Source organism: Arachis stenosperma, chromosome 5, assembly GCF_014773155.1.
Source record: "Arachis stenosperma cultivar V10309 chromosome 5, arast.V10309.gnm1.PFL2, whole genome shotgun sequence".
NCBI classification, from domain to species: domain Eukaryota; kingdom Viridiplantae; phylum Streptophyta; class Magnoliopsida; order Fabales; family Fabaceae; genus Arachis; species Arachis stenosperma.
In genome coordinates this window covers 48,283,261-48,295,344 of record NC_080381.1, presented here as the reverse complement: position 1 = coordinate 48,295,344, position 12,084 = coordinate 48,283,261, and the positions used below count along the sequence as shown (strand labels likewise).

Here is a 12,084-nt window from a genome sequence, read left to right as displayed (position 1 = left end):
ATGTATATCTCTTGCCCTCCTGGTCCATGATGCATGGTTGTCTCTCTTGACAACAGAGCCTTCCGTTTCGTGAGATCAAAGTCTTCATGGTATAAGCTAGAATCAATTGGCAGTATTCTTGAGATCCGGAAAGTCTAAACCTTGTCTGTGGTATTCCGAGTAGGATCAGGGATGGGATGACTGTGACGAACTTCAAACTCGCGAGTGCTGGGCGCAGTGACAGAGTGCAAAAGGATCATTGGATCTTATTCCAACACAAGTGAGAACCGACAGATGATTAGCCCTACGTAACCCGTAGCCGGACCATTTTCACTGAGTGGACGGACGGTAGCCATTGACAACGGTGATCCCCCAACATACAGCTTGCCATGGAAAGGAGTACGCATGACTGGATGAAAGCAATAGGAAAGCAGGGATTCAAAAGGAACAAAGCATCTCTATATGCTTATCTGAAATTCCTACCAATGAATTATATAAGTATTTCTATCCTATTTTATGTTTTATCTGTCTTTTAACTATCAAAATCCCAGAACCATTTGAATCTGTCTGACTGAGATTTACAGGATGACCATAGCTTGCTTCATACCGACAATCTCCGTGGGATCGACCCTTACTCACGTAAGGTATTACTTGGATGACCTAGTGCACTTGCTGGTCAGCTGCGCGGAGTTGTGAGAAAAGTGTGAACTCACGATTTCGCGTACCAAGTTTTTGGCACCGTTGCTGGGGATTGTTCGAGTTTGGACAACTGACGGCTCATCTTGTTGCTCAAATTAGGTAATTTTCTTCTTGTTCTGTTTTCAAAAAAGTTTTCAAAAATCTTTCAAAAATTTTTCTTCTTTTTCATTTTTCAAAAATTTTTTCAAAAAATTACAAAAAAATTTATAAAATCATAAAATAAAAAATAATTTGTGTTTCCTGTTTAAGTTTAGTGTCAAAATTCAAGTTTGGTGTCAAGTGCATGTTTCTATTTTTCTTGCATTTTTTGAAAATATATGCATTGTGTTCTTCATTAATCTTCAAGTTGTTCTTGATGATTTTGTTTGTCTGATCATTAAATTCTCTTGTTCGGTGTCTTTTGTTGTTTCTCATGTGCATTCTCAAATTGTTAGTGTCTCTAGTATGAAAATTTCTAAGTTTGGTGTCTTGCATGTCTTTCTTTTCTTAAAAATTTTCAAAAATATGTTTTTGATGTTCATCATGATCTTCAAAGTGTTCTTGGTGTTCATCTTGACATTCAAAGTGTTCTTGCATGCATTCCTTGTTTTGATCTTAGTTTTTCATGTTTAATTTCATTCTGTTGTTTTTCTCTCTCATCATTAAAAATTCAAAAAAATTCAAAATTATGTCTTTTCAAGTCAATAATACAGAGAATTGAAGATTCAGAACATACAGCAGAGGAATCACAGAGAAAAAGCTGAGCATTCAAAATGCCCAATAAGAAAGAATTTCTGGCATTTAAACGCCAGCCAGGATACCTGGCTGGGCGTTTAACACCCAAGGAGGTAGCCAAGTGGGCGTTAAACACCAAAATAGATACCATTCTGGGCGTTTAATGCCAGGATAACACCAAGGAGGTAATTTTGTTTTCAATTCAAATCTTTTTCAATTTTTCAAGTTTTAAAACTAATTTTTCAAAATCTTATCTTTTTCATACCCTCTCTTATCAATCATATCTTTTTCATTTTTCTTTTACTATTTTCAAAAATCCTTGCTAACAATTAATGTTGTGATTCAAAAATTTTAAGTTTGTTACTTTCTTGTTAAGAAAGGTTCAATATTTGAAATTTAGAATCATATCTTTTAATTTCTTGTTAGTCAAGTCATCAATTTCAAAAATCAAATCTTTTTAATTTCTTTTTCAATCATATCTTCTCAATCATGTCTTCTCAATCACATCTTTTTCAAAATAATTTTCAATCATATCTTTTTGATTGCTAATTTCAAAACCTTTTTCAAAACCACCTAACCACTTTCTCGCTTTTAATTTTCGAAAAACCATCAACCACTTTTTTCAAAATTCTTTTTAATTATTTTAATTTTTTTTAAGTTTTATTTAAAAATTTGTTTTCGAAAATCCCCCTCTCACCTCCTTCTATTTAAGAACTGACACTTCTCCTCAATTAGAAATTCGGACTCTATCCTTCTTTATATGTTCGAAATCTTCTCTATCTACCTCATCTTTCTATTCCTATTTTTCTCTAACACCTCAAGGAATCTCTATACTGTGACATAGAAGATTTCATACTTTTTTGTCCTCTTCTCTTTCATATGAGCAGGAACAAGGACAAAGGCATTCTTGTTGAAGCTGATCCTGAACTTGAAAGGACCTTAAAGAGGAAGCTAAGAGCAGCTAAAGCACAACACTCTGAAGAAGACCTGACAGAAAATTTTGAAAAGGAAGCAGACAAAACAGCCATGGCCGAACCCAACAACAATAATGTAAGGAAGGTGCTTGGTGATTTTACTGCACCTACTCTCAACTTCTATAGGAGAAGCATCTCTATTCCTGCCATTGGAGTAAACAACTTTGAGCTTAAGTCTCAATTAGTTTCTCTGATGCAACAGAACTGCAAGTTTCATGGATTTCCATTGGAAGATCCTCATCAGTTCTTGGCAGAATTTTTGTAAATCTATGACACTGTTAAGACCAATGGAGTTGATCCCGAGGTCTACAGACTTATGCTTTTCCCTTTCTCTATAAGAGACAGAGCTAGTATATGGTTGAACTCACAACCTAGAGACAACCTAAACTCTTGGGAAAAGCTGGTCAATGCTTTCTTAGCTAAATTCTTTCCACCTCAAAAGATGAGTAAGCTTAGAGTGGAAGTTTAAACCTTCAAACAGAAGGAAGGTGAATCCCTCTATGAAGCTTGGGAAAGATACAAGAAATTGATCAGAATGTGTCCTTCTAACATGCTTTTAGAATGGAGCATCATAGGTATCTTCTATGATGGTCTGTTGGTGCACGAAATTGTGTATGCCAATATTAATGGACTATTTAACACAGCTTTGTATCACTAACCAGCAACTGCACTGGGTCGTCCAAGTAATACCTTACGTGAGTAAGGGTCGATCCCACGGAGATTATTGGTTTGAAGCAAGCTATGTTTATTTTATTATTCTTAGTTAGGATATTAATTAAAATTATCAATTGGAATTATTAGAAAAATAAAAGAGTGTGAAATAGTTACTTGTTGTACAGTAATGGAGAATATGTTGGGGTTTTTAGAGATGCTTTGTCCTCTGAATCCCTGCAACATAATGCTTACTCACTTTCATAAATGCAAGGCTCCTTCCATGGCAAGCTGTATGTAGGGAATCACCATTGTCAGTGGCTACCTCCCATCCTCTCAGTGAAAACAGTCCAGATGCTCTGTCACAGCACGGCTAATCAGCTGTTGGTTCTCGATCATGTTGGAATAGGATCCATTGATCCTTTTGCGTTTGTCATCACGCCCAGCAATCGCGAGTTTGAAGCTCGTCACAGCCATTCAATCCTTGAATCCTACTCGGAATACCACAGACAAGGTTTAGACTTTTCGGATCCTCAAGAGTGGCCGCCATCAGTTCTAGCTTATACCACGAAGATTCTGATTAAGGAAGCTAAGAGATACTCATTCAATCTAATGTAGAACGGAGGTGTTTGTCAGGCACACGTTCATGAATTGAGGAAGGTGATGAGTGTCACGGATCATCACCTTCTCCATAATTAAGCGCAAATGAATATCTTAGATAGGAACACACATGTTTGAAAGGAGAAACAGAAACAATTGCATTAATTCATTGAGACGCTGCAGAGCTCCTCACCCCCAACAATGGAGTTTAGAGACTCATGCCATCAAAGTGTATAAAATTCAGATCTGAGAATGTCATAGGTACAAAATAAGTCTCTAAAAGTTGTTTAAATAGTAAACTAATAACCTAGGTTTACAGAAAATGAGTAAACTATGATAGATCGTGCAGAAATCCACTTCTGGGGCCCACTTGGTGTGTGCTGGGGCTGAGACTTAAGCTTCTCACGTGCCTGGGCTGTTTTGGGCGTTCAACGCCAGGTTGTGACGTGTTTTGGGCGTTGAACTCCAACTTGTAACCTGTTTCTGGCGCTGGACGCCAGACAGCAGCATGATACTGGCGTTGAACGCCAGTTTACGTCGTCTATCTTCGCATAAAGTATGGACTATTATATATTGCTGGAAAACCCTGGATGTCTACTTTCTAACGCCGTTGAGAGCGCGCCAATTGGACTCCTGTAGCTCCAGAAAATCCATTTCGAGTGCAGGGAGGTCAGAATCCAACAGCATCAGCAGTCCTTTTTCAGCCTAAATCAGATTTTTGCTCAGCTCCCTCAATTTCAGCCAGAAATTATCTGAAATCACAGAAAAATCACACAACTCATAGTAAAGTCCAGAAATATGATTTTTGCTTAAAAACTAATAAAATTCTATTAAAAACTAATTAAAACATACTAAAATCTACATGAAATTACCCCCAAAAAGCGTATAAAATATCCGCTCATCACAACACCAAACTGAAAAGAAATTAAGAAACAATAATATCTAAGAGTTTCAAGTGAAGCTCAGATTCTAATTAGATGAGCGGGACTAGTAGCTTTTTGCTTCTGAACAGTTTTGGCATCTCACTTTATCCTTTGAAATTCAGAATGGTTGGCATCCATAGGAACTCAGAATTCAGATAGTATTATTGATTCTCCTAGTTTAGTATGTTGATTCTTGAACACAGCTACTTTATGAGTCTTGGCCGTGGCCCTAAGCACTTTGTTTTCCAGTATTACCACCGGATACATAAATGCCACAGACACATAATTGGGTGAACCTTTTCAGATTGTGACTCAGCTTTGCTAGAGTCCCCAATTAGAGGTGTCCAGAGTTCTTAAGCACACTCTTTTGCTTTGGATCACGACTTTAACCACTCAGTCTCAAGCTTTTCACTTGGACCTGCATGCCACAAGCACATGGTTAGGGACAGCTTGATTTAGCCGCTTAGGCCTGGATTTATTTCCTTGGGCCCTCCTATCCATTAATGCTCAAAGCCTTGGATCCTTTTTACCTTTGCCTTTTGGTTTTAAGGGCTATTGGCTTTTTCTGCTTGCTTTTTCTTTCTCTCTTTTTGGCATTTTTTTTCGCAAGAATTTTTTTTTTCACTGCTTTTTCTTGCTTCAAGAATCAATTTCATGATTTTTCAGATCATCAATAACATTTCTCTTGTTCATCATTCTTTCAGGAGCCAACAATTTTAACATTCATAAAATTCAATATAAAAAATATGCACTGTTCAAGCATTCATTCAGAAGACAAAAAGTATTGCCACCACATATAAATAATTAGAATTTTCCTTATTAAGAACTCGAAAAAATCAAATTGCCTCTTTATTCTAAAAAATCTACTATTTTATTCATGTTTGATGATGATGAGAAAAATAAATTATAACTTAATTGAAAATAAAATCAAAATAGATATGCTAATTACTACTACTCCTATATAACTTCTAAGGTAAAATCCTATAATAATACTATCACAGAGTTAAAGCTAGAATTAGAACTTAACAACCTATATTTTGGGAAGTGGATGTTCCTCTAGTCTGTGGGGTGCTTGGTCTTTCAAGGAATAGCTTCTGACACTTTAGTTCCTTCAGTTCACATCCTTGCTCTTCCTGTTCCCTTAGATGCCATGATCTTGATGAGTTTTAGCTCAGTGATCATGGCAAATCACACCAAACTTAGAGGTTTGCTTGTCCTCAAGCAAAAGAAAGGAAAGGAGAGGAATAGAGGGAGAGGCAATTTCGAAATCCAAAAGATATGATGAGTTGAAAGAGATTTGAAAAAGATTTGTGTTTATGAATTAAGATACATTTGATATTTTTGAAAAAGGGATTTTAGAAATTAGGGTTTTTAGAAATTAGGATTAAAATTTTTGGAATTGAAGGATGATATTTTGAAACATGTTTATGCAAGAAATCATGAATTGAAACATAAAAATTAGAAAATTTGTGAAGAAAAATGAATTTTACCTCCTCCCCACCATCCTGGCATTAAACGCCCAACTGCTGCATGTTTTGGGCGTTTAATGCCCAATTGATGCTTCTCCTGGGCGTTCAACGCCCAGGTGTTGCTTCTTTCTGGCATTGAACGCCAGGAAGTCCTTTATCACTGGCCGTTTTTCTAAACGCCCAGGATGCTGTAATTCTGGCGTTAAACACCCAGAAGGAGCTTCTTTCTGGCGTTCAACGCCCAAAAGATGCTCCTTTCTGGCGTTCAACGCCCAGATGGCTATCCTTACTGGCGTTGAACGCCCAGTGGATACTTCTTTTGGGCGTTCAATGTCCAAAACATTTCTTACTGGCTTTTTCACGCCAGTGAGCTTCCAAATTCCCCTGTAACTCTGTGAATCCAATCAATTGCTTTTTTACCTTGAAGATACTTTGACATATACCTGTAAAAATCAAAAACAAAAACAAATAAAATTAAATTTTGTGAATGGCTGGGTTGCCTCCCAGCAATCGCTTCTTTAATGTCGTTAGCTGGACTATTACTGAGCTTTAATTAAGTCTCAGTTTTGAGCATTCTTTCTCAAAATTGCTTTCAAGATAATGTTTAAATCTCTGTCCATTAACAATGAACTTTTTGTTAGAGTCATTATCCTGAAGCTCTACGTATCCATATGGTGATACACTTGTAATCACATATGGACCTCTCCACCGGGACTTCAATTTTCCGGGGAATAATTTGAGCCTAGAATTGAATAGCAGAACTTTCTGCCCTGGCTCAAAGACTCTGGATGACAATTTCTTATCATGCCATCTTTTTGCTTTCTCTTTGTATATTTTTGCATTCTCGAAAGCATTGAGTCTAAATTCCTCTAGCTCATTTAACTGAAGCAATCGTTTTTCTCCAGCTAACTTGGCATTAAGGTTCAGGAAGCTGGTTGCCCATTAGGCCTTATGTTCCAGTTCCACTGGCAAGTGACATGCCTTTCCATACACAAGCTGGTATGGAGAGGTCCCTATAGGGGTCTTGAATGTTGTTCTGTATGCCCACAGAACATCATCCAAGCTTCTTGCCCAATCCCTTCTACGGTTAATTACAGTCCGTTCCAGGATTCTTTTGAGTTCTCTATTTGAGACTTCAGCTTGCCCATTAGTCTGTGGGTGATATGGAGTAGCTACCCTGTGGCTAACTCCATAACGAACCAAAGCAGAGTAAAGCTGTTTATTGCAGAAATGAGTGCCCCCATCACTGATTAATACTCTAGGGGTACCAAATCTGCTGAAGATGTGTTTCTGGAGGAATTTTAACACTGTCTTAGTGTCATTAGTGGGTGTTGCAATAGCTTCCACCCATTTGGATACATAATCCACTGCCACCAGAATATAAGTGTTTGAGTGTGATGGTGGGAAAGGTCCCATGAAGTCAATACCCCATACATCAAACAACTCAATCTCCAAGATTCCTTGTTGAGGCATAGCATAACTGTGACGCAGATTACCAGATCTTTGGCAACTGTCACAATTAAGTACAAACACTCGGGAATCTTTATAGAGAGTAGGCCAGTAGAAGCCACATTGGAGGACTCTTGTGGCTGTTCGCTCACTTCCAAAATGTCCTCCATACTGGGATCCATGGCAGTGCCAAAGGATCTTCTGCGCTTCTTCTTTAGGCACACATCTACGGATTACTCCGTCTGCACATCTCTTAAAGAGATACGGCTCATCCCAAAGATAATACATTGCATCCGTGATCAGCTTCTTTGATTGCTGCCTACTGTATTCTTTGGGTATGAATCTCACTGCCTTGTAGTTTGCAATGTCTGCAAACCATGGCACTTCTTGGATGGCAAAAAGTTGCTCATCTAGAAAGTTTTCAGAGATTTCAGTAAGAGGGAGGGACGTCCCTTCTACTGGTTCTATTCGAGACAGGTGGTCTGCTACCTGATTCTCTGTCCCTTTTCTGTCTCTTATTTCTATATCAAACTCTTGCAGAAGCAACACCCATCTTATAAGTCTGGGTTTTGAATCCTGCTTTGTGAGTAGATATTTAAGAGCAGCATGATCAGTGTACACAATCACTTTTGATCCTACTAAATAGGATCTAAACTTGTCAATGGCGTAAACCACTGCAAGCAACTCTTTTTCTGTGGTTGTGTAATTCTTCTGTGCGTCATTTAGAATGCGACTGGCATAGTAAATGACGTGCAGGAGCTTGTCATGCCTTTGTCCCAACACTGCACCAATGGCATGGTCACTGGCATCACACATTAATTCAAATGGCAATGTCCAGTTTGGTGCAGAGATTATTGGTGTTGTGACCAATTTAGCTTTCAGAGTCTCAAATGCCTGCAGACATTCCTTATCAAAGACAAATGGCATGTCAGCAGCTAGCAGGTTGCTAAGAGGTTTGGCAATTTTTGAAAAATCCTTTATAAACCTCCTATAGAATCCTGCATGCCCCAGAAAGCTTCTGATTGCCTTAACATTGGCAGGTGGTGGTAATTTTTCAATTACCTCCACCTTAGCTTGATCCACCTCTATTCCCTTGTTCGAAATTTTGTGCCCAAGGACAATTCCTTCAGTCACCATAAAGTGACATTTTTCCCAGTTTAAAACCAGGTTAGTCTCTTGGCATCTCTTTAGAACAAGTGCTAGATGGTCAAGACAGGAGCTGAATGAGTCTCCAAATACTGAAAAGTCATCCATTGAAGACTTCCAGAAATTTTTCCACTATATCAGAGAAAATTGAGAGCATGCACCTTTGAAAGGTTGCAGGTGCATTGCACAGGCCAAATGGCATCCTTCTGTATGTAAATACTCCAGATGGACATGTGAATGCCGTTTTCTCTTGATCCTGGGGATCTACTGCAATTTGATTATAACTTGAATATCCATCCAGGAAGCAGTAGTATTCATGACCTGCTAGTCTTTCTAGCATCTGGTCTATAAATGGTAAAGGAAAATGATCCTTTCTGGTGGCTGTATTGAGCCTTCTATAATCAATACACATACGCCACCCTGTAACTGTTCATGTAGGAACTAGTTCATTTCTTTCATTGTGAACCACTGCCATGCCACCTTTCTTAGGGACAACTTGGACAGGGCTTACCCAGGGGCTGTCAGAAATAGGATAAATAATCCCAGCCTCTAGTAATTTAGTGACCTCCTTCTGCACCACTTCCTTCATAGCTGGATTCAGCCGCCTTTGTGGTTGAACCACTGGCTTGGCGTCACCCTCCAATAGGATCTTGTGCATCTGGCTGGGCTAATGCCCTTAAGATCACTGATGGACCACCCAAGAGCTGTCTTGTGTGTCCTTAGCACTTGAATTAGTGCTTCCTCTTCCTGTGGCTCTAGGGTAGAGCTTATAATTACAGGAAAGGTATCACCTTCTCCCAGAAATGCATATTTCAGGGATAGTGGTAATGGTTTGAGCTCGGGTTTGGGAGGTTTCTCCTCTTCCTGAGGGATTTTCAGAGGTTCTATTATTCTCTCTGATTCCTCCAAATCAGGCTGATCATCTTTAAAGATGTCCTCTAACTCTGATTCGAGACTCTCAGCCATATTGACCTCTCTTACCAGAGAGTCAATGATATCAACACTCATACAGTCATTTGGGGTGTCTGGATGTTGAATGGCTTTGACAACATTCAACTTGAACTCCTCCTCATTGACTCTCAGGGTTACTTCCCCTTTTTGGACGTCAATGAAGGTTCGGCCAGTTGCTAGGAAAGGTCTCCCTAGAATGAGAGTTGCACTCTTGTGCTCCTCCATTTCTAGCACCACAAAGTCAGTAGGAAAGGCAAATAGCCCAACCTTGACAATCATGTCTTCAATCACACCTGATGGGTATTTAATGGAACCATCAGCAAGTTGAAGACATATCCAGGTTGGTTTGACTTCTTCAGTCAAACCGAGCTTTGTGATAATAGATGCAGGTATTAGGTTGATACTTGCCCCAAGATCACATAGAGCTTGCTTGGTACAATTACCCTCTAATGTGCATGGTATCATAAAGCTCCCGGGTTCTTTAAGCTTCTCAGGTAAGCTTTTCATAATGACTGCACTGCATTCTTCAGTGAGGTAAACTTTTTCAGTTTCTCTCCAATCCTTCTTATGACTTAAGATCTCTTTCATGAACTTAGCATAAGAGGGTATTTGCTCAAGTGCTTCTGCAAACGGAATCTTTATTTCAAGAGTCCTGAGATAGTCTGCAAAGCGGGCAAATTGCTTATCTTGTTCCGCTTGGCGGAGTTTTTGAGGATAAGGCATTTTGGCTTTATATTCCTCAACCTTAGTTGCTGCAGGTTTATTACTTACAGAAGTGGGTTGGGAAGCCTTTTTAGAAGGGTTGTTATCAGCACTTGTATGTGACTGATCCCCCACTGGCATTTGAATGCCAGGGGTGGAAGCTGGAGTGGCGTTAGATGCAAACTCCTTATCTGTTACTGGCGTCTGAACGCCAGAACTGTGCTTCCTTTGGGCATTCAACGCCGGATTCATGCTTGTTTCTGGCGTTGAACGCCAGGAATGAGCATGGTCTGGGCGTTCAGCGCCAGCATTATTCCTCTCTGGGCTCTGATTGTCCTTAGAGGGAATTTTAGTAGCCATTTGTTCATTTCTTGGCTTCCTGCTGCTTTGAAGTGAGGTATTTAATGTTTTCCCACTTCTTAATTGAACTGCTTGGCATTCTTCTACTATTTGTTTTGACAGTTGCTTTTCTGTTTGCTTTAACTGTACTTCCATATTCCTGTTAGCCATTCTTGTTTCCTGTAGTATTTCCTTGAATTCAGCTAGCTGCTGGGTTAGAAAGTCTAATTGCTGATTGAATTCATTAGCCTGATCTACAGGACTGAGTTCAGCAGTTACTGTTTTAGCTTCTTCTTTCATGGAAGATTCACTGCTTAGGTACAGATGCTGATTTCTGGCAACTGTATCAATAAGCTCTTGAGCTTCTTTAATTGTTTTTCTCATATGTATAGATCCACCAGCTGAGTGATCTAAAGAAATCTGAGCTTTTTCTGTAAGCCCATAGTAGAAGATGTCTAATTGCACCCACTCTGAAAACATCTCAGAGGGGCATTTTCTTAGCATCTCTCTGTATCTCTCCCAAGCATCATAAAGGGATTCATTATCTCCTTGTTTGAAGCCTTGGATGCTTAGCCTTAGCTGTGTTATCCGTTTTGGAGGGAAATAGTGATTCAGGAATTTTTCTGACAGTTGTTTCCATGTTTTTATGCTGTTCTTAGGTTGGTTATTTAACCACCTCTTAGCTTGATCTTTTATAGCAAATGGAAACAGTAATAATCTGTAGACATCCTGATCTATTTCCTTATCATGTACTGTGTCAGTAATTTGTAAAAATTGTGCCAGAAACTCTGTAGGTTCTTCATGTGGAAGACCGGAATACTGGCAGCTTTGCTGCACCATGATAATGAGCTGAGGATTCAACTCAAAGCTACTGACTCCAATGGAGAGTATACAGATACTACTCCCATATGAAGCAGTAGTGGGGCTAGCATATGATCCCAGAGTCCTCCTAGACTGTTCATTTCCACTTAGTTCCATGATGGAGCAAGGGAGATGGTATAGATGTTGATATTGTCTATTTTATTATAAGAATGATTTTCGAAATAATAAAATAAAACAAAGACCGAAATAAAAATAAAATAAATAAAGAAAGAAAATTAAAAATTTAAAATTTGAAAACTTTTATGAAGATTTTCGAAAATTTGAGGAGAGAGAAAGTGGTTAGGATATTTTTTAAAAAGATTTTTTTTAGAAACTTAAAATGATAAGAATTGAAAAATTTTGAAATTGAAATCTGAATTTTTATATAAAAATTTCGAAAATATAGTTTAAAATTAGTTAGAAAAGATATTTTTTTTGAATTTTGAATTTTATGATGAAAGAGAAAAACACACAAAAGACACAAGACTTAAAATTTTTAGATCTAATGCTCCTTATTTTCGAAAATTTTGGAGGGAAAACACCAAGGAACACTAAACTTAACAATTTTAAGATCAAAACACAAGAAAGACTCAAGAACACCTTGAAGATTCACAACACCAAGAACAA

The 12,084-nt window shown here is 38.4% G+C and overlaps 1 non-coding gene across 1 annotated transcript; it reads right to left on the bottom strand.

The window, feature by feature from the left end:
• Positions 1 to 2,814: 2,814 nt before the first annotated feature.
• LOC130983800 (small nucleolar RNA R71) lies at positions 2,815 to 2,922 on the bottom strand. The gene has a single exon (XR_009087774.1). It is a non-coding gene; the product is annotated as a small nucleolar RNA R71 (small nucleolar RNA).
• Positions 2,923 to 12,084: the final 9,162 nt, after the last annotated feature.